The sequence below is a fragment of the Protopterus annectens genome, chromosome 1.part2, assembly GCF_019279795.1.
Source record: "Protopterus annectens isolate FY-2018-M chromosome 1.part2, PAN1.0, whole genome shotgun sequence".
NCBI lineage: Eukaryota > Metazoa > Chordata > Ceratodontiformes > Protopteridae > Protopterus > Protopterus annectens.
Window position 1 is genome coordinate 957,900,335 of NC_056727.1, and position 19,837 is coordinate 957,920,171.

A 19,837-nucleotide genomic window follows, 5' to 3' on the forward strand; every position below is an offset into this window, starting at 1 on the left:
CATCATCAACAATGTCCAGTACAGGGGGGATAGCTAAAGGCCTGTGTTGGGGGCAGGAGTAAGAAATCCTTAAGCCTATTTTTAGAATCAGAGTAATCCTGGCTTTCCCAGTGAAAATGCTCCCCAAAAGTATGCAAGGTTTCACCAAAAGAGAAATCCTCTGGAGGGGAAGCAGAGGGAATACAGTCCTCTGCATCAGAATCCTCATAGGTAGATAAGGGTAAATCCTGGTCTTTAGAGGAAACAGAAATTTCAGAATCCTGATCAGAAGAATCATAAGCAAACGCAGTCCTAGGTCTCTTAGAGGGAGAAGGTTGGCTTCCCCTGATTAAAGTAATAAGGTCTTCAGCCATTCTTATAATTTGTTTTTTAGGCATAGAGGCCTGACTATGTGGTCTGGGCGTCTGTTTTCTAGGCATGGATCGAGCTTTAGGCCTTGAAGAAATGGCGTCGGTCTAATATGCAAGTCAGTAGGCCTGAATACACCCTCAGAAGCCGGTGCCTGCACAGTGGCTCCAGACCCATCCAAGGTAGAGACATCCGCAGGTTCCACAGTTGAAGCATCTCGCAACATACCGGACTCCAAATGGGTCTCAGTAGAGGCCTGCGAATCTGAAGTAGCAGGTATCAGTGGCTGCGAAAGCACCTCACTGAGTACGGGCGAACTGGCGACTAACTTAGGAGAAGCATCTTCAGCAGCTTTGGACCTATACAGTCTGTCTTTATCTTTGTGTTTTTTCAGAATGTCAGTAGTCGGATGGCTTACCGAAGCCATATCTGGATAATTGAATAGAGTACCAAAAAATTTAGAAGCGTAAATATACCGACGACGAACAGTTTGTTATTTAAATAAGGCACAAAACCAACAGCGAGGTACGTCGTGGTCAGGGCCTAGGCAAGAAATGCAGTACGAATTAAAATCTTTATGAGGTATTTGCTTTCCACAAGAAATACAATTATTGACTTTTACTAATCCGCGGTGGTGCAGCGGTAGCATTGTTGCCTCACAGCAAGAGGTTCTCCCGTCCGATTCTCGGCTGGAGTGCGGGGAGTGCCTTCTGTGTGGAGTCTGCATGTCCTCCCCATGGTCGAGTGGAGTTCCGAAAGACGTGTGAATGGGCATGCCTTCACTGAAGGCTAGGCTTCGAGCTGGCAACTCGGCACAGTAAAAATCTATTGCCAATCATTAGCGGACCGGAGTTCCGCTGTGGCGACCCCTAACCGGGAAAAGCTGAAAGACAAACAACTGACATCGGTTTAGAGCAAGAAAAAGTTTCCCCAGTGGGGTACTTAGCTTAGTTGAAGACTTCGGTTCTGAAACTCGAAAACGAAAATTTCAGGAGTCGGCCGACCAGCACTTGCAAACTGCTTCTGCTTCGGGCACCACACGGCAAGAAAGATTGATGTAATGGCGTCGGCTGCATGTTTTATACCCCTGACTTCCTGCCGTCATGGAACATGGGACAGCAACCGATGCAGGACCCAAATGTTAATCAGGCCAACTGAGGGTGACTGCAAGCAGATAACCCAAATGTGATGACTGCAACTGTGAAACACGAAAAACATCTGCTATGCCTAGCAGCTGAGAAGGACAGGCAGAGGCAGCATGAAAAGGAGATGCTGACTCTTCGCCAGAGTCATGGAGGTAATGGGGAAGGGAGCAATCGGATCCCAGAAGCACAAAAGGTCAGTAAATTTCTTCCACAGTTTACAGAGGGGGATAATTTTGGTAGTTTTATTCATATTTTTGATAGAGTATGTAAACAGTATGATGTTGACCAAAGGCTTCGGGTACGGTTCCTTACCCCCTTACTCCATGGTAAAGCTTTAACTATTTTGTCCAAAGTGACAACGATTCCTTAAATTATAATGCTGTAAATTGTTTGCTAGAATTATTTAAGCTAACATCTGAAAGCTTATAGGAAAAAGTTTTGTGAGCATAGACGCAAGGCAGATGAAAGTGCGTGTGAATATGTAGCTGAACTGAGCACTTATTTTCATAGGTGGGTGAGTGGATGTCAGGTCACCACTTTTGAAGGGCTGGCAGACCTTTTGATGAGGGAACAAGCCCTTAGCACTTTGCCTGAGGACATGAGGATCTGGTTAGCAGACAGTGTGCTACTTCAGATGAGTTGGGGAAGAAGGGAGACCTATACCAAGGAAGAAGGACATCCCTGTACAAGAAAGGGACACCCCGTGCTGCTCATGGGTCTAAGGGAGCCCATAGTGGGCAGCCCAGACTGTCCCAACAGAATCTGCCAGTAGCAGGGAAAGTTACTAGTCTAGGTATACGTCCAGGACCTAGAGTTAAATGTTTTAAATGCAACCAGTGGGGCCATGTGGCATATAGATGTCCACGGAGGCAAGGTGGGGAACAAAAGGTGGGAGAGCCAGTAAGTGGGAATGACAAAATCCCAGCAGTAGGTTGTCCTGAGACAAGCATGTGGGTCTGGTAGCCTGGGGGAGACCCAAACAGACCACACACTTGCAGCCAGGACTGGTGAGGTGGTTAACTTCAGGGAGGGAGCTAGTCTGTAGCAGTGAGACTGAAGGTGAGCCACAGCTGCTTGTGGGTACTGATGGTCCCCTGGACAGAGTGACTGCAAGGGCAGAGGTGAGTAGTAGTAGTACACAGGCTGACAGTGAGGCACCGTTGTCAGAGGACACAAAACTTCCTTGGAAGGGATGCTGGGAAGTTACTAAGGGAGAGTTGAGAGAGCCTCAGCTCTCAGACCCTACATTACAAGGCCTGAGGCAGATAGCTAGTGAGGCACCTGATTCTCGAGGGAAGGGGGAATCTGTATAGTGGGACAAAGGGTTAATGTGTAGAGTGGACCCCTGAGGGAGGGTTAGAAGGTGAGAGAATATAGCAGTTGGTAGTGCCTAGAGCCTACCGTCTAACACTTCTAGCCATAGCCCATGATATTCCCCTTGCAGGTCATATGGGCATAAAATGTACAAAGAGAAGTATTATGCAGAACTTCTATTGCCCTGGAATTTCCAGAGATGTAACAGGGTACTGCAGGACCTGTGAGCAGTGCCAAAAGGTAGGCAAACCAGGAGACTAGTGATTTCTCTTAGAGATAGATAGGAATATAGCCAGACTGGTCTAGCTGGTTTCTATATTTATGTCAGACTATCCAACAATATTATTTTAAAGTATTTCCTGTGATTTCTGAACTCTGTAATGTAATTGTGTTGAAGTAATAAGTATTGTCTTGTGTTTTTATTATTTATTATTAAATATTTTTAAACCTTTCAACTGTGGCCATTTTCTGTAGAGATAATTTAAGCTTTAGATTACTTGCATGTCTTTTGTGATACTGTATAAGCCACTCCAATAGCCTTAAAAGTTCTGATCACACTTACTATTTGGATAGCAATAATACTGCACAGCAAAACTGGACACCCTTTGGTAAGGGTCTTTATAGTAGCCAATAGTAGTAGTCGGTGGCATTCAATACTACCTTATAGTCTGGGCAGAAAGGGGACATAGTCAGAGAACCTGTACCAGCCTTCCCCAGGAGTGTATGTCTGTACATAAATCTCAAAGTGTGTGCGTGTGTCAGCTACTTGGGCAGGGACATGAAGGACTGCTTGGACAGTGTGTGCTAGAGGTTTTGGCTTAACCACTAGGCTGAAATCTGAACCCCATAGCTGTGCCAGTGGGGAGTCTTATTGGGGATCTGGAGAGAAAGGGAGAAACCAGCCCCAGACTGACTGTGATCTCTGTGTACTCTTAAGGGAAATTCTACTTTACAGTGTGTGTACTTGTCATCCTCCCAATGTGGACACCCCTCACTGGTGCTAGTGGTGAAGATTGAGGCACCTTGATTATTATGCCAGTGCATGGATGTCACAGCAGGTTACTAGGCTAATGGCCCTAGGGCCTTTAGAAGCCTAGCCATGTAATACCCTTGTTCCCTAGTTGACCATGGTTAGATGATCGTTGTTAGCAGAGCAAATCAGTGATTAGCAATGAATGACCCTGTCCATGATGGACACAGGTGCCACCCTGGGTGAATTTGCGGTCTCCCATCCAACTGTCGAGGTTGCACTTAAATAGGGTCATTGAGGAGCTCTGCTTCATGTGAAGTGCTAGTTTATTCCAGAGGAGCGGCAATCTCTGGGAGATGTTATCGGTCCTTCCAACATGGCCTGCTTGTCGAGCTACCTTGGGATCCCTGGAGCATGTGACTCTTGTTCTATTTGATTTGTGGGCATGCAGACGTTCCACTGTGGCAGGTCAGAGATAGCTCTGTAGGCCAGGCACTGGTCACTTCTTAGCAGCCTGTAAGACACACAGTACAAAGGCAGGGCCTTCAATCTTTCCATGTAGGTCATGTTTTGGAGGCCCTCAATTTTCTTGGTTAGAAATCTGTGTGGTCTCTCCACTTTCTCTGGTGAGGTACATGCAAAGGGGAGCACAGTACTCAATTAGTGGTCTAATGAGGGTCTAATATAGAGGAGTTATAACATCCTTAGTCTTGGATGCGATACCCTTATTTATGAGATGCACAACTTAGGTGGCTTTCCTTACCACTGTGGAGACATGGTGATCAAAGTTTAAACTATCAACCTGTGTTCCCAAGTCTCTCACCACTGTGTTTGAGCTTGGGGGGTGCTATCTATAATGTAATTTGTAGGTGCCACTTCTTTGCCAAAGGGGATAACAATGCACTTTTTTGCTTTTAGTTTTAGACCATGTCTCTGGCATCAATCATTAGTCTTTGTTAGCCTCTTTTGTAATATGTTAACATTGTTAGGGGACTCCATGAGTGAACTCTGTTTGCAGTCATCTGCGAAGTCGGTAAGCCATTATCCATCTACTTTCACCTGGACATCCAAGTAAATTCCAAACAGTAGAGGGCCCAGCACAAATCCCTGTGGTACACACCACTGGTAACTGGTCGAGGTTGAATCCCCAAACTTGACAGTATGCGTTGTCGCGAGCCAGTTTGCTACTCATCTAGTGACATATGGGTTAATCCCCAGCTGGGAGAGTTTCTCAATGATACCAGAGTGGCGAACTGTGTTGAAGGCCTTGGCTAAAACAGGATTGGCGGTATGTACTGCTTTGCCCACATCCAGGGCTTTGGTGACATTCTCAAAGTCCACCAGGCTTAATAAGCAAGACCTGCCCGTAAAGCCAAACTGGGTCAGGTCAAGAGTTCAGAGGTCACCTATGTCCTTGCTGATAAGGTCTGTGAAGATTCTTTCCATGGCCTTGCAGATAAAGCTGGTAAGGCTTATGGGTCTATAGTTCCCAGAATCGGTTGATACACTCCCTTTGTGTAAGGGGATTACTGTTGCTATTCTCCACTCTGCTGGAACAAAGCCAGTGTTCAGGCAATGGTTGAAGCAAGTGCCAAGTGGTTCCACTAGGCCTCGTTTTAGACTGATTAGTAAGCAGCTTGGGATATTATCTGGTCCCATGAAGGCTGCGTTTTTGGCCTTGGAGAGGTCAGACATTACCTGCTCTTTGGCGATGTTAGGTAGTGGACTGGTGACAGGGACGCTTTGGGCTGTGTCTGGTGGGAACAGGGGGGTTGGAATTTTTGCCAAATCTGTCCGTCAGTAGGTTAGCAATTTCTTCGGCTTCAGTGCAAGTAGTACCATCCACAGTCAGTTCAGCACATAGCTGGGCATTCCCTTTAAGATTTCGGACATAGCTAAAGAAAGCCTTATGATTATCTTTAGCTAGAGATGCTAATTTAGCCTCATAATTGGCTTTAGAGGACTTTACAAGATATCTTATTTGCTTGTTCAAGCTGTGGAGGGTATTCTTCATCTGGTGAGCAAGTTCCCTCTCTTTCTTGGATGACAGTTTCTTCCTTTTGTTATGTAACCTATTTATACTTGTGGTCCACCACGGTGGCTTGTTTCTTCAGGAGGACCCGGTTTTGATCCTAACAGGTACAGCCGAGACTATACAGTTCTTTAAATGTCTATACAGGGCATTTGTGTACTCCTCTGGATAGGAGTCAATGTTGGCTGTGTTAGCACAGGGTTTGAAACTTTTTATACCCTTGCTTAGTAGGCTAAAGTTTGCTGTGGAGAAATTTTTCAGTCTGTTTGTGCCTGTGAGGGGTATCCAATGTGATCTTTACCTTCAAACGAGACAGATTTATGGTCTGACCTCACCAGGGAGGGCAACACACAGGAGGTAGTACAGTGACCCCCCCCCCCATGTTGGTGAGTACCAGGCTCCAGAACATTTGAGCCCCTTGTAGGGGTGCAGATTAGCTGTTCCAGAGCATTTGAATTAAAGTCCAGGAAACTCTGGGCAACTGCATTTCTGCTTGTGTAACTTGTTCAGTCTAGTTAAAATCTCCCATGACCAAAGTGTTTGGCTGTATAGGGAAGTAGTTCTAGCAAGTCCAGGTAGTCACTTGTTTCTCTTGGTTCATGGTGGAGGACCTGTAGCTAGAGAAGATGTGGTAGGTTGTTTTACCTATATTTACCTATATTTAATTGTACCTGGAGTAGCTATAGATAGTCATACTGTTTAACCAATCTCGTAGTGTATCTGGAGTTAATGAAGATGGATACACCTCCACCTTTGGTTCTTTATGCTCATTTTGGGTCTAAACATGTGGAAGGCATCGTAGCCTTGTACGGCCAGGGTGCTCTCTACGGCCTTGAACCAAGTCTCAGTGACTGCACAGACATCAGCATCTTCCAAGGTAGGGAGTGTAGTTTTCTGTTGAGGCTTCAAGCATTAAGCAGCATAACCTTGAGATTGTCTTGAGTGTATTTCTTTACATCAAGAATTTTTTTTTTGTTTTGACTGTGCCTAAAAATGGCACTATGGGTAAGTGTCTTTGCCAGTATCCGAAAGCCTAGAGGAGACCGGTGAAGACCATCTCTGGCAAAGCAGCGTGGTCTGTCAACCATGTCTTCCCAGGCTGACAGACACTGGATCCCCTTGGATCCCTTTGGATTACAACAGAAACTAAGCTAATTGTTGAACAGGCTTAATGCTTCTGCTGCAAAAATTAATACCGAAGAGGCAAATGTCCCACTGTGAGAATTAGTAAACTGCAGATGTGGATTGGTTTACAGAAGTTGACACCACCCCACACAATCCATGCTAAGCCTCATTTTCGCCATCATCATACGCAGAAATCTCCACCTCAAGGAGTTGAAAAGCCTTATTGAAATCCATGAACACGGCACCTCCTGGGGTAAAACTGGGAAAGATGCTGAACATTCAGAAAGTACCTCAAAAGTCCTGAGCTGCCTAGCCCCTTTTTCAAAAAAAACTTGCTGATGTTCATCAAAACAGGGGCTACACATTCAAGTTGCCACACTAAAAGTTTAGCCAAAATTTTAATCTATTAAGGCATCAGGAATATTGATCTATAGTCCTGGAGACGACTGGAGTCCTTTCCCTCCTTCATAATGTACAATTGTGTAAGTTGCAATTAATTCAAGGAATAAACAGGTTGTTGAAACTGTGTAGCCCAGAAACCACAAATACCAACAAAATGCCTCATGGTGCATCAAACGTTGGGGCTGAAATAACACTGAAATAAGTCTCCAAAACAAATTTCATACCTTTAGTCCTTATTGTCAGTTAAGCACCTTTGCCCTCTTATTTTTGGACTTCATCAGAACCAGCATACTGCAGTTAAGCTCCCATTGAAATTCTTTTTGGTTCCTTGGTAATTTCAATCCCAACCTTTGACATGCAAGACATTTCGTTGGTTGTAAGTTGTACTTACCCATAACAGTAGATGTTTGAAATCCTCACTGCTGTAATAGCATTTAGGCTATATGGGTTATGTCTTGCACAGGGACACAACTAGCCAGCTTCCAAAAGCTCTGCCTCCCTCCTATGCCTTTCCTCTGACTGCTGACCGGATAACCCTGTGGAGGGAAATCAGAAATCACAGTGAGGCTTTCTTAAGGACCTACTTTCCCATAAGTATAGGAATGTATTCATCCTTGACCTCAAAAAGATATACGATCAACATTTTTATACCCCAACAAGTTCTTATATACACAAAAAGGTGGATTAGAGGATGGGTGTGGAGACTGCAGCAATGAGGAATTTGAACATCTATTGCTAAGGGCCAGTACAACTTATACAACTGTACTATGTTCATCATTCTCACTGATGCAGTAGCTTTTAGGCTACATGGGTTGATTACCAAACCCTTTCCTACCTAGGAAGGAGGATATGGATTCCAGAAACCTCTAGAGAACTGTCCAGCTAAGCCTGTGCTGGACTTGCAAAGAATTTCAAATTGGATGCCTTTTATATGTGTACGTATACAGGACCATATATAGCTGCCTCAAGAATACTTTTGGAGTCCAACCCTTTCCAATATGAACTCAAAGCCAAGGCTCTAGTAGAATGTACGGTCTGGACCTGGTTTACCATGGTAGGTATAAAAAAGGCAACAGCTGAGGACAACCATCTTGAAATAGTCTGTTTTAACACATGCTGCCCTTTCTTTGTCCTAACAAATCAAATAAATAGCTGATTTGCCTTTCTAAAGGACTTTGCTCTGTCAAGACAGTACTTGAGTTACCTACGTACATATAGAATATGTAGAATCCTTTCTTACCTGGTTCTTAGGATCTGGATATAAGGCCGGAAGATTGATGGTATGCATCAAAGTAAACTCTGAAACCACTCTGAGCATGAAAGAGGGATTTGTTCTTAGTGATATCCAATCCCTACGAAACACCAGATAAGGCTCAACTACCATGACAGCCTGCAACTCAGACACTCTTAGTGCAGATGTCAGAGCACTGAGAACAGTTTTTCATGTAATGAGCCTCAAATTTGCCTGGTAAGCAGGTTCAAAAGGAGACATGGGTAACTTTCCCAACAAAAAAGTTCAGATCCCTATTTAAAGAGTTCTCAGTAGTAAAACTTTCTTCAGAAACCGTTTCACTAAATCAGAGAAGAAAGAGGACCCATGGGCAGACGTGCTGAAATAGCCACAAGATATACCTTGATGGAAGATAAACAGAGGCCAGAAGATATTAACTCTCACAAATATTTTGGGGCCAAGAGTAAATAATCTGAGATAGGACCCAGGTTATTGGCTAGACACCACCAAGAAAATCTTTTCCACTTATCAATACAAGATTTCCAAGTAGCAGGTGTTCTTGCCTCAAATACCTGCTATACATCTCATGAAAGAGGTGCCCAAAAGGAATCAGAATTTAATCATCCAGTAAGTTAGTTGAGGATGTTAAAGACTGGGGAGTTGCAAACTCCCAGGCTTTTGTGAGTAGGTCCAGTTTGTGAAGAAGTTTGTGGTAATTGCCCTAGGCTAATTCCATAAGAAGGAAGAACTTACAGTGCCTGGGCCAAAAGAGAGTCTCCACATTGATCTTTGTAGACGACTCCTGAATTGTCAGAATGACCCTGGATATCAGTGGAAAGGCATAAAGGAATATTTTTGAGCATGGGAAAGAGTGCATCCGTTTTCCAGACTTGCTTGCAAGGGGTCCTGGAGTAAAATTTGTTCAGTTGTCTGTTTTGAAAGGAAGCAGACAGATCTGTTTGAGGTATTCCCCACAACTGGATCCACTCCTGAAAGATCCCTTCATTCAATTTCCATTTGCGAGGGTCTGTCCTGGTCCGGCTCAGCTTGTCTGTCACTACATTTTGCTCTGATGAGCTACCTCTAAAGCCATCACAATCTGCCCATTCAAAACATTTCCCAACTCTAAACTCTGCAAAAAAATAATTCAAAGTTTACTAAAGCAGCTTGTTTTCACACAAGAATAGCCCCCAAGTTCAAAAGTACTAAAAAAACCTGTCCCTGACAGGAAGCTTCCAGTATCTAAAGAATACTGGATTTCTTAAATACCAATAAAGCCCTGTTAAAAAAAGTTTTTTTAAAGGATAATATAACTTAATAAAAGGATTCCCCACCGGGGAATTATCTGCCAGAATGAAGCTTAAAGCTGGCTGCTGCTCCTGTGAAGTCTCTACACTGTTACTTCATGAGGCAGCAAGAAAGCACTGAAGAAAGCTTCACTCTCACGGCTGATTTCCTTCCATACTGCTGCCCAATTAGCAGTCACAGTGAATGTGTGGTAGGGAGCCAGAGCTTTTGGACACAACCCATACGAAAATCTACTGCATCACTGAGAATGAACGTTAAGTAATGACAGAAGCCACTCAAGCAGAATATGGGAGTTCAACCCTCTGTTTACCTGTACAGTAGAGCTGAAAAAAGAAGGAAGCGAATTTAACACTGTACTGCTTGTGCAGGTCTACAGGAATCCCATAGGTTGGTTCATAGGCTGATACTAGGCTATCTGCCTTAGGGCATTTATAAGCCCAGCCAAAGTGTGTTTGGCTTTCGCCACCCTTTTAGATTTGTAGACTGTGCCTTCGAATAGTAGGTCACAGAATATAGCCCCTTTATGGCTAGTTTATTGTGCCTCTGTCTAGCCGGGGCCTAGAAGAGATCCCAGGGGTATACTTACAATCTCCCATCCACTCGTCAAGATTTCTCTTGAAGAGGGTCAGTGAGGGGCTCTGCCTAACCTGGACTGGGATTTTGTTCCAGAGTGAAGGGAGTCTCTGGGATATGAATCTGTCCCTCCAGCATGTCCTATTTATTTCTGTGCTGAGGTTTAAGTCTCTGGAGCGTGTAGCTCTAAGGGATTTGGATTTCTTGAGGTGGAGCATGTCCATTAATTCTTGATTGGACATGGCTTTATATGTCAGGCACAGATCGCCTCTGAGTAGGCGGTAAGCAACTGAGTAAAGCTGGTGTTTCTTTAGCCTAACTGCATAGGGCATCTGTTTGAGTCCCTTGATCCTCTTGGTGAGGTATTTTTGGGGTCTTTCCAGTTGCTGCAGTGTCAGGGAAGGTACATCCCAAATGGGGCATTGTATTCAATTATGGGCCTGATGAGTGATGAATAGAGTGGCACAAGGACCTCTCTTGATCTAGATGTGAAACCTTTCGTGATGAGGTGGGCTATATAGAAGGTATTTCTAACCACTTTGGCAACGTGATTGTCAAAGGAGAGATTACTATCTACTTGGGGCCGCAAATCCCTAATTACTTCCTCCGTACTTAATGGATTACCTCCTATGTGGTAGTCTGTGGGCACTTTGTTTTTCCCAAAGGGTATGACTATGCATTTTTTAGCATTTAGCTTCAGGCCATGGCTTTGGCACCAGTTATCTGTCTATGTGAGACCCTTTTGGAGGATGTTTGTGCCAGCCGGAGAGTCTATTATGGCACCCAGTTTGCAGTCATCTGCGAACTTGGTCAGCCATAGTCCTCCCGTGTTTGCCTGTACCTCAGAGAAATAAATACCGAACAAGAGAGGTCCCAGGACTGAACCTTGTGGGACGCCACTTGTGACTGGTTTGGAGTCTGACAAGGCACCTGCAATTCTGACCATTTGGGTTCTATCCCTGAGCCAGTTCGCAACCCATCTTGTGACATAGGGGTTGATATTTAAGCTAGTGAGCTTATTTATGATTCCTGAGTGGGGTATTGTGTCGAAGGCTTTTGCGAGGACCAGGTAGGCTGTGTGGACTACCTTCCCTTCGTCTATGGCCCTGGTAACTGTTTCAAAGAAGTCGACCAGGTTCAAGAGGCAGGATCTGCCCGTATAGCCGAATTGCATAGGATCCAGTGTCTGAAGGTTTCTGATGTCATTGTTTATGAGTTCCATGATGATATGCTCCATAGCTTTGCAGACCAGGCTAGTCAGGCTTATAGGGCGATAGTTTCCGGGGTCTGTTGTGGCACCTCCCTTGTGGAGCGGGACCACCGTTGCTGTACGCCATTCCTTGGGTACATATCCTGTGGTAAGGCTGAGCTTGAACAGTGACTTAATGTGAGGGTTAAGTTCATCTTGTAGCTTGTGTAAGACGCAGCCCGGGACACCGTCCGGTCCCACTGATGCTGTGTTTTTTGCTTTGGAGAGGGCAGCTCTCACCTGTTCATCTGTGATGTCTGGGAGGCTACACTCTGTTGGGATGGAGATTTGCTCTTTTGGGGGGGATGGGGGGTGAAATTAGCACTGAACCTGTCTGCCAGGATGTTGGCAATGTCTGTGGGTTCAGTGTATTTTTTGTCATTTTGCACTAACTCGGAGCATATCTGGGAGTTGCCGCCCAGGCTCCTGACATAACTAAAGAAGGCCTTGTGATTGTTCTTAGTATCTTGTGCAATTTTTCTTTCGAAGCTGGCCTTAGATGTTTTTATGAGGGATAGTAGCTTCTTGCTAGTACTGATCAGAAATGCCTTCCCTTTTTGGGATTTTGCTCTATCATGTAGTAGCTTCCTCCTTTTGTTGTATAGCTTATTTATGGCCGGGGTCCAGCAGACAGGTCTCCTGCCTTTGGAGGAGTGAGTCTTGGTTTTATTTGGGATAGCACGATCCATACATTCCTGTAGGTGTCCACAGAATGCGTTTGTGAAGGATTCTGTGGTTTGAGCCGTGTTTTCCACTGGCCCAGGGGCTTTGAAGGATACCACCTCGGTTTTAAGAAGTGTGAAGTTTGCTTTTGAGAAGTTTTTCACCTTGGTTACCTTGGCTGGGGGTGGGGACGGGATATGGATGTCCAGTGAGATTAATTTTGTGGTCTGACCTTACCAGTGAGGGGTATACCTCTGGTGTGGAACAGAGGCCCTATTTTTGTGATGACCAGGTCCAATATGTTTTCCCCTCTTGTGGGGGTGGTTACCAGTTGTTCCATAGCATTTGAGTTTATAAATTCTAGGAACCGTTGGGCGAGGGTGTCTGGGCTTGAGTAGTTTACCCAGTCAATGTTTGGGTAGTTGAAGTCACCCAATATAATGGTGTTTGGAGAGACCTTCATGTTCTCCAGTGTTCTCAGGAAGGCCGAGTGGGGTTCCTGAGTTTGGGCGGGTGGTCTGTAGCAGGCTATAAGCTGAAAGGCAGTTTTGCCCATTGTTAGTTGCACACGGATGGTTTCCGTTGCTTCGTGCAGTGCTACTAGCCTGGAGGTGTGGGTATTTTTGATGTATATGGATACTCCCCCTCCTTTTGTGGTTTGGGCCGAAAAGCATGGTATGAAGTATAACCTGGCAGTGCTGGGGTGCTTTCTGGAGCCTTGAACCAGGCTTCTGTTACTGCACAGACATCGATGTTCTCCATACAGAGGAGAGTCTCGAGTGCGTGCATTTTGAGGTTTAGACTTCTGGCGTTGAGCAGCATTACCATTAGTTTCTTTTTCCTTGTATTGTCTATGGTGGTGGGTTTGTCTTTTGAGCCTTGCCTAAAAAAGGCACTATGGGGGTGACAAGAACCTTAGCCAGTATTCAAAAGCCCAGGGGTGACAAGTGCAAGCCGTCCCTAGCAAAGCAACGTGGCTTGTCGAGCATGTTGTCCCAGGCTGACAGACACTGGATCCCCTTTGAATGACACCAATACTTTAGCCAATTGTTAAAACTTATCATTTTGTCTTTATACTGTGGCATCATTTTTGGTGAGGGTAAGATGCTACTCAAGGTCAGGGTCATACCAGCCTGGGCTACATGATCAAAGAGCTCCTCTATGTCTCTTTTCATGTAGTCCAGGGAGGTACGTCTCAGGTCATTCATACCAGCATGGACAATGACGGAGTCATATTTGTACTTGCTTTGGAGTGACCTGAGTGCGTGTGTTATGTGGCGGATCCTGGCACCCAACAGACAGCTTACAGTGACCTTCTCCTTGTTCAGCCTGGTGAGTGGGATGTCAGTGTGTCAGACTATAGAGTCACCTATTACAAGTGTATTAGGTGTGTTTTTTGGCCTTAAGGGCTGTGACTGTGTGGCACACTGACTTTGTGAACTATGTGATACGTGGGTATTGTTGTGGGGTAGCAGTTGTTTGGGTGTCTGCTTTGGAGGTCTCTGCTGCTTAGGCAGATTTTTATTTAGAGCCTCCGAGTATGCTTTTGTGTGTGTATGTGTTTGGTTTGTTGTTTCTATAGGTCTATGTGAGACTGGATTTGTGGTGTGTGTGGTTACCTTCTCCTGATTGACTGTGCCAGTCATGGGTCGAGAGAGCTCAGCCGCCAGTTTGGCAATATAGTTGCATCTCTCACATATATTTGAGTTTGTTGGGAGGAGGAGAGGGTTGTCTGTGTACATAAGGCAGTTGTAACATTGCCTTAAGATTCCCATATTCACCAGCTGGACTGGAGAGTACACATGAAACTGACCTTTGGACATGCCAGGATATTTATGACTTGTAGTTATGATTTCTACTTTTGACTGATATAGGAGGATCAGTTAAGTATTTAGAAGAGTATAAGAGAGGTTTTAGTGCTTTACATTTTCTTCTAAGTGCAAGTGAATGGCTAGAAAGTGAAAATAGAGTGCTTTCTTTGAGATACAGATTAGTTCCAAGGGAAAAAGTGAAGAGCAGACTCTGTGGAGCCGGTAATACTTTAAACCTGTTTAGGCGGCACTACCCGATGCTGCACTATGTGCAAAATCGCGCAAAGCCACGCTAAAGTGGGTTTTTAAACAGGGGACTTGAAAGAGCTAGGAATTAGCCCAAAACGGCCAATAAACAACAAGATTCTGTGCTGAGATCACTCCTCCAGGGACAGATAGGCTGCTCAAAGCTCCCCACTCCCACTGGTGAATAAAGAAGCTTCCTTCTATCCAAGTAAGGATATGGGCAACATGGGAACTATTCTAAATAGAGCAATACCTGTATTAGGGACTATTCTAGCTCAGGAAAGGCGGGAAAACAAGGATTTTTTGTTTTTTCTTTTTTTTCTAAACAGGCAACAGAAAATGCACAGTAAATACTTTACACAGGCTAGCGCACTTGAGTGAGCAGCCTCAACAGTTAAATCAACAAAAAGACAAACTTTAAAGTGCAGGTATTAAATAAATGCAGAAAACAAGCTTAACTCAAACAAAAGAGCAGTTTTTACTCGCTTTTCGGCAAGAATAGACAGTCGCAAAGGTAAAGGCAGTAAAAGGTACTTAAAATCAGGTAGCAGTCACTCTTTTTCGTCTCTCTGCTGCTAGCACCATTCTGCAGGGCCACGAGGAGCTTTGCTGAGTCAGAACAAGCGCAAAAAACATGCCAAAGCGGGTTTTTAAACAGGGGACTTGAAAGAGCTAGGAATTAGCCTAAAACGGCCAATAAACAACAAGATTCTGTGCTGAGATCACTCCTCCAGGGACAGATAGGCTGCTCAAAGCTCCCCACTCCCACTGGTGAACAAAGAAGCTTCCTTCTATCCAAGCAACGAAGGAACTATTCTAAAGTCCAGAATACAGCAATACCTGTATTAGGGACTATTCTAGCTCAGGAAAGGCGGGGAAAACAAGGATTTTTTTTTTTTTGTTTTTTTTCTTTTTTTTTTCTAAACATCAAGCCCAGAAGCTTTCCCTACTTCTATAACAAGCTGAAGGCTGTGGGAACAGTCTATACTATTTTTGACAAAGGTCTGAATATCTGCTTTCTGAAGAGGGGGAGGGGAATATAGCAACATGTGGAAAGATGTCATAATGCCATTAATTGATTGAGCCACATATTCTTAAAGGCCAAAATTATCTCATATTTTCTTGAGCAACTCGCCTATCACTGATTAAATAGGTGAGCAGTTTAGGGGATTTGAGATGGTACACCCACTGAATGCCTAACCCCTTTCCCGTCAGTCATAATTACATGCTGAATAACCTTGATGTCGTTCTCCAGTGACTTGATACACTACTGTGCATTCTAATCTCAACAGTACATATTATCGTATACTGTCTCAAACCTACCAAACTCCTGATTATCCAATACACTGGCTCTACTGTACACGACTTTACTTTTAGACCAATTTTTACTAATGACTAACGATATCCATTTGCCCACTACAGAGACATAAATCCTTTCTTGTAATAACCAATAAGCTTTTGTCCATGCCTTCCTCTAGCTTACCCCAATCTTTACCCATCAAAACCAGAAGGAAACTCTTTTTGATCGATAAGTTACTTTAAACAACTCTGTTCTTACTATAAATCTCACTAACCTTATCACCCCTTTAAAACTACCCCACTAGTGACTTTCTCTCCCTTTAATTCTTTCAACCTAACACTACCTTTCTATTGATCTTTTCCTTTCTTAACTTTCAACCTATTTCAATATTTACAAAAAAAGTGTGTGTGTGTGTGTGTGTGTGTGTATATGTATATGTGTATATATATATATATATATATATATATATATATATATATATATATATATATATATACACACACACATATGTATCTTGTAAAATACTAGGTTTTTCTTTCTGATATTGTAACTTCCCACAATTTATTAGTCTCTCCTTTTGTTGCATTGCACAGTATTGTACTGTAAATTCTTGTAAAATACTGTGCAACAATAATGTGTTTGTGGAGCTTTTCTCCCCAGGCCTCTGGTGAAAATGGGCTCCTGTCCCAGTCAGACTTTCCCGGTCAACAAATGTCAATAAATTAATACATAAATAAAGAAATTGTATTACTGTATACTGTCTAAAGCCTACCAAGCTCCTGATATCCAAGACAATGGCTCTACTGTATAGGACTTCACCTTTAGACCTATTTTTACTAATGACTTCTCTAACAATGTCCATTTTGCAATTGCAGAGACATAAATCCTTTCTTGTAATAACCAATAAGTTTTTATCCATGCCCTAAAATATTCACAGTCATGAGGTTTTCCATCAGCAAAAGATCCAGCTGACCAATATGGTTATCCATCAAACCCTCAGAATGAGACCTATGGGGCACAACAGCTCTACAGTCCAAGTGAGCACTGGTCAGTCCATAAACACAACATTCTTTAATAAGGTAGAGCTGCCATTTCTATTCTAGCCTCACATATAAAATTGTTTGTGGTTTAGTAATTTTACTATCCAGCTGCTGATTATCTTCATCTATGACATCAGACCTGCAACAATTTGATACACATTCAATAACCCAAAATGTTTGTCTAGCTTAATCCCTTTTTATTTTATCTACCATCATCTGCTCTCCCCAATTATTTTTTTTCCGTACAAAAGCTAATTTAATTTTCTTCTGCATCTTTATTACCATATATAATATACTCTATTATTATTCTATTTTCTTGCAAAGTCTGACTTCCTTTAAAGAGAAGCTTAAAAGTTTTATCTATACAAGGTTAGACATAATGATCTTTATATTCCCTTTCTAAATCTGAATAAAATCCTACATGCAATCCTGTAGCTACTGTAGGCAATAAGCCTATAATGTATTTTTATATGGGCATACATTCTGAGTCCAGAATCAAATACATTAATCTAAACTGCATGGCCTTCAAATATGCCTCCAAATCTGGCAAACTCACACCACTGCTTTTCTTTGTCAATGTCTGCAAAAGGAAGAGAGTTCAGTGGGAAAAACCATCCCAAAAACTGTTCAATTTCCTTTCTCAACTTTAGCAACCAGGTGAAGAGATAAGAATCTAAGCATATCCTACATAAAGAAACAGTGGGACCAAAACATCTTCATTTTATTTATATTATTTATTTTACATTTGTTGACTGGGTTTAGTCCAACTGAGCTTAGTGGCCCATTTTCAGTGGAGACCCAGGGAGAAAAGCTCCATAGTGAGATACAAATTTCATTACATAGGAGAAATTAAATTATATGCACAATCAGTAAGATAGTCACAACTTACATTCTATTACATTACAGTTTACAGGTAGATGATAATGAGTCTGTGCCCTGAGTGCAGCATGAACCCAATACTACTGAAAAAGGGAGGATGAGTAATGGAGGTAGAAAGGCTAAGAACAGGTTGTAGGTTGGTGAGGTAAAAGGGGCTAGTGGGATTATAACAGGAAATAAGGGGAGGTGAGTGGTTGTACAGGTAGTGTGTGTAGGTGGGAGGTGAAGAGGTGAAATGGGGTCTGATGCTAGGGGAGGTAGATTAGGGTGGATGAGTGCAGTGGCAAGGCCATTTTCTTTTTAGGTATTCTCTGGTGGCCATTTTGAATTGGTTAGGGTGTCTGAAGGATCTAATTTCTACGGAAAGTTTGTTCCAGGATATGGCAGGGTTTTAACTGTAGAGGTTTGCAGCCAGTTTTGGTCTTGGGTTTATATATTTGCAGCAGGTCTTGTTAAGAGCTATGCAGGGGTCTGGTAGGGGAATATTTAGAGATGACAGGAGTAAGGTTAGGACAGGAGGAGTCCTGGTAAAGAATTGAGTGAATAATCAATAGTTCAGGGAGGAGGAGCTGGTGGGGTAATTCTATACAGTCTAATTGTTTTAAAGAAAGATAGTGGTGAGAATTATAAGTTTGGTTAGCAGCAAATCTAGCGACTTTATTGTAGGTTGATTTGAGTTTGGTTAAGACTGGGTGGTTTAGATTAGTAAAAATGTGTCAGCTGTACAATAGACTAGGAAGAAGGTAAGCATGTGAGAGAGTTATTTTTGCCTTGCTAGTTAAGTACTTTTTGTTGCGGTAAAGAAGTCCCAGTTTTTGGTGTGTTTTTTTTATACAATTAGACACATGAAGATCGAACTTAAGTTGGTCATCGATTGTGACTCCTAGCAGTTTAGTGCTAGATTCGACTGTGATAGATGTGTTGTTGCTCGAGAGTAAAGTAAAAGTAGATTTGAGATTAGTGAGGTTTTTGGGGAAGGAAGAGTAGGAGCTTATTTTTTTTAGGGTTGAGAATTAAATTGTCACGAAGTCAGGCTTCGATGGAGTTGAAGTATTGTTGTGTGGAAGAGTACAGGTCAGAGGGAGTGTCAGCGACTGTGATGACAGTTGAGTCATCAGCATATTGTATAAGTGATGACTGGAGACACGAGGTATGTAGTAAATTAGGATAGGTCCATGGGGGACACCTATTTTCACTGTGAGGGGTAGGGATAGTGCAGACAGCCAATTGACAGACTGCAGGTGATCAGAGAGGTAGCTTGAAAACCAGGAGATAGCTGAAGAAGAGAAATTAAGGTTTGACAGTTTGGCCAGAACAGGAGGATGGGAAACTGTATCAAAGGCCTTGGAGAGGTCCAGGAATAGGCAGGAGACCAGTTTATTGTTATCATGAGAAAGAGTCATCACGAGAAAGAGATATAGTATTAATGAAGGATTAATCATTTGTATCTTATTTCATCATCCATAACAAGAAGTTATGGGCTCACCATAACATTCAATGTATGTAGTTCATCTCACCTCACATTCTTACCTGTGGGTTTGGAGCCGAACCTCGGCTCCGACTCAGCCATACTCTAGCTCGAAGTCTTCGATTGGCTCGTAGGCATCCCATGCTGCAATGCTCCTATTCCCCAGATCTTGTTTGCAGTGAGCTCACATCCACACACACACTCAGAAACACGTTGAGAGGAAGAACCAACTCAACATATCAAGAAGGAGTGCTGAAACCAGAGACTCGCCCTCTAGGTCCTCCAGGTGGGGGTAGGTTAGTAAGAATGTGAGGCGAGATAGACTACATACATCGAACGTTATGGCGAGTACATAACTTATTGATGTTATGTAGTCCAATCTCGCCTACATTCTTACCCGTGGGACAGCGTCCCTAGCACCTAGACCTTGGGCGGCTCACTGGAAAATACTCCTGAGCACTGTGGAACCAAATGAGGATCTGCCCCTTGATACCAGATCCAATTTGCAATGACTAATAAAGGTGTGAGGAGATGCCCAAGTAGCTGCAGCACAAATATCATCCATAGACATCCTATCCTGAAAGGCAGTAGAAGTAGACAGAACGCGTAGAGTGAGCCTTTACCTTAAAGGGTAATTCCTTGCCATTTAAAGAATAGATGAAGGAAATGGAGCTAAAAATCCATCTGGACAGAGTTACTTTGGAAACTGAAGTCCCTAGTCTGTTGTCTGAAA

General features: G+C 43.3%; 1 protein-coding gene across 2 annotated transcripts in view; it reads right to left on the reverse strand.

Annotated features, from left to right (window-relative positions):
- Positions 1 to 19,837, reverse strand: part of LOC122792187 (polyadenylate-binding protein 4-like) — a 1,135,653-nt gene that overhangs the window by 863,615 nt on the left and 252,201 nt on the right. The gene's annotated exons all lie outside the window — the stretch shown is intronic.